The sequence below is a fragment of the Quercus robur genome, chromosome 3 (assembly GCF_932294415.1).
Source record: "Quercus robur chromosome 3, dhQueRobu3.1, whole genome shotgun sequence".
Taxonomy (NCBI): domain Eukaryota; kingdom Viridiplantae; phylum Streptophyta; class Magnoliopsida; order Fagales; family Fagaceae; genus Quercus; species Quercus robur.
In genome coordinates, this window is record NC_065536.1 from 35,311,578 (window position 1) to 35,314,831 (window position 3,254).

A 3,254-nucleotide genomic window follows, 5' to 3' on the forward strand; every position below is an offset into this window, starting at 1 on the left:
GGATTTGTAGAAGGTGATATTTATGCCAGTGTATGGGTCCTTTACCCTAGTTCCTGCAAAATAAATATTTTCAATTAGTAACAGAGTTATTCATTGAAGGAAATTTGACATACCTAGCCAATGTCCCTAGTTTGGGGCATGTTGCAATGCTTGGATGAGTTCCGAGATGAATAATTTAATGTTAGGCTTGCTTTTTTTGAGCGGCCATCACCTTTTTTGGTTTGGAAACACAAGAGACCTATTGTAGATCCGATGGATTTTGGGAGAGCTATTGTCTATCCCTTGAAGGTAGGAGAGCTACTGTCAATCCTACAGTGTATAGGAGACCTAAGGTCGATCCCTTGAAGGCAAGAGAACCACTGTCGATCCTATAGAGTATAGGAGAGCTAAGGTCAATCCTATGGGTTTCGGGAGAACTAAGGTTGATTCCTTGAAGGTAGGAGAACTACTATCGATCCTACAGTGTATAGGAGAGCTAAAGTTGATCCTATGGATTTTGGGTGAACTAAAGTCGATCCCTTGAAGGTAGGAGAAATACTCTCAATCCTACAATGTATAGGAGAACTAAAGTCGATCCTATAAGTTTCGGGAGAACTAAGGTCGATCCCTTGAAGGTAGGAGAACTACTGTCGATCCTACAGTGTATAGGAGAGCTAAGGTCAATCCTATGGGTTTCGGGAGAACTAAGGTTGATCCCTTGAAGGTAGGAGAGCTACTATCGATCCTACATGGCATAGGTCATGCTATTATCTAGCTATATGAGGGTGCATATCTGAGATAACTTGTGTTGAATGAGATAAAGGATCCTTCACTTTGATTCTCGCAAAAAAGAAAGTTTCAATTAGCAATGGAGTCATTCATTACAAGAAATTGGAAGCACTTAGCCAATGCCCCTAGTTTGGGGCATATTCCATGCTTGGATGGAAGCTTAGTTAATTTGATATTGCTACCATTGGAGAACATGAAAGAAGATCACGGTCTGCCATCATTGGTTCCTGCAAAATGGCTTTCTTTCTCTAGCTTGTTAGAAACCAATTATCATGAAAACATTTTTCGCCAATGCCCCTAGTGTGGACACGGTTGCAAAAAAAATGGATTGATGCCTCTAATGAAAACATGCTTTCATGTGAGAAGGACATATCTGCACACAATATAAATAGGCCAATGCCCCAAGTTTGAGCATGCTTGATGCAAAACAAAAGAGCTTAGCCTAACATACACCCAAACAATTTTGTCACATTGTTTTGAATTTGTTCCCCAAGATTGTTTAGGTGATTGGGACCTCGGACCTTTGAAAGGCTGCCTACGTACCTCTCTCGTAGAGGATCTGGTCAAGACGTAGTTCAAGAAAACTAGATTTTGGAAAAGAGTGATTTTTTTTTTTTTGAAATGAGATTTCTCTTTCCTTTTCTTCTTCTTCTTCTTCTTCTTCTTCTTCTTCTTTTATTTTTTATTTTTTTTAATTACGAACAAGAGGTGATCCTCTGAACAACCATTTTGGCAAATCAAAGTGTTTACGAGTTAAACAAATCTCATTGATTAGGAAGGATCAAGATCATTAAACTCATGAAATAAAATTTGCTTCTTCCTTTTGAAAATCGTCAGATTAAGTCTCCAAAGGCAATCAAGAAATGAAATGTGATAATATTTATGAATCACATTGTTGGGTGCAAACAAGGAGAGTGCTCCAAGTTTGGAAGTTCTTTTGAGTCATTTTGAGGATTTGAGAATTTGAGAAATTTTTTCTCGGACATGTCATCCTGTGGGGTTTGACAATTTTAAGCATTTTTCCTTTTCAATTCAAGAGAAAATATTATTAGAGTTTAAAATGTGCCTACAATTAGCAAGACTTCAAGGAGGTCTTATTCATGGGTTGTAATGTAGGCCGGGTTTGGGTTATGAAATGAAAGATATAAAAGGCTCAAAATTCCCTATGATGTTTCCCCCAAGTATACATTACTCAAAAATCAAGTATTGGAGGAGTTTTCCCATTTCTTTGTTGTCATCTTCTCACTAGTCTTCATTGGTCACTTGTATCAACATTTGTTTTAATGCTCATTCATCTTGAATCATACCTCTAGACTTCAATCTTGTAAAATTCTTCTCTTTTTAGGTTGCATCCTCAAATTTCCAACTTGGTAGATTTTTTCTTCTCTTCTCCTTCTTTTCTTTGGCCCTAACTTTTGCCTAGACCGAACTTTTGGGTTTTCAGCCTGACGGGCTTCTTCTTTTTTTCTTTCCCTTTTTTTTTTTTTTTTTTGTTTGTCTTTCACCTCTTGATTGAATGAAATTTTGGGGACATTTTGCCCTCCTTGTTTTTCTCAGATTAATGATTTTTGGTCATTTTGATGCACTCTATAGACTTCTTTCTTGCCTTAATGCACTCTCTAGACTTCTTTTTTGCCTCGATGCACTCGCACCTTTTTGTGCTTGATGAATTTTTTCCTTTTTTGATGAACTTTCTTTTGGATGAACCTTCAACTCTTCTTGGCATGATGAATTTTAGGTTCTTCAAACTTGATGCACATTTTGTTTTATCTCACATTGATTGAATTTCATTTCTCTTTCCTTGATTTAGTGAAAGATCATTTTTCTTTGATGATCTCTTATCTTTAGCTTAATGAATTCTCTACTTGTCTTTCATGTCTTCTAGGAGAGATTTATCAATTAGCTTTGAAAGTTCAAAAACGTGTACAAAAACACTTTTGAACGTTTAGACCCCCAAAAACCAATTTAATCAACACAAGCAATATGTTAAACAACTAGTGTGCGGAAACTTAACATATGCTATAACATGGAATTGATTAAACAACTATCTAAGCCACATCAAAATAAACCACAGCAGATTAATGTAAAGGCAGAGATAGAGAGGAAGGAAGATGCAAACACAGCGATAACACCAGATATGTTATCGAAGAGGAAACCGAAGACCTCGGCGAAAAACCTCTCCGCCGCCCTCCAAGCGGTAATCAATCCACTAGAAAATACAGTTGGGATACAAGGACAGCAATAGACCCTCCAAGCCTAATCTACCCAGTGCACCTAAGCCCTCCAAGCTTCTTGCTCCAACGAGGTTGCGCCGAACCTTTTTCTTTTCTAGCTTCCCGGATTCCGCTACTTCACCGTAGCATCAACCAATGAATATTGGCTCCTTCCTAACTGCTTCCCAGAACTCCAAACGACTGTCTCACAGAGATGATAGTGGTGAGAACCAGGTTTGGTATAAAGGCCTCTCAAGGATTTGACAATGGAGA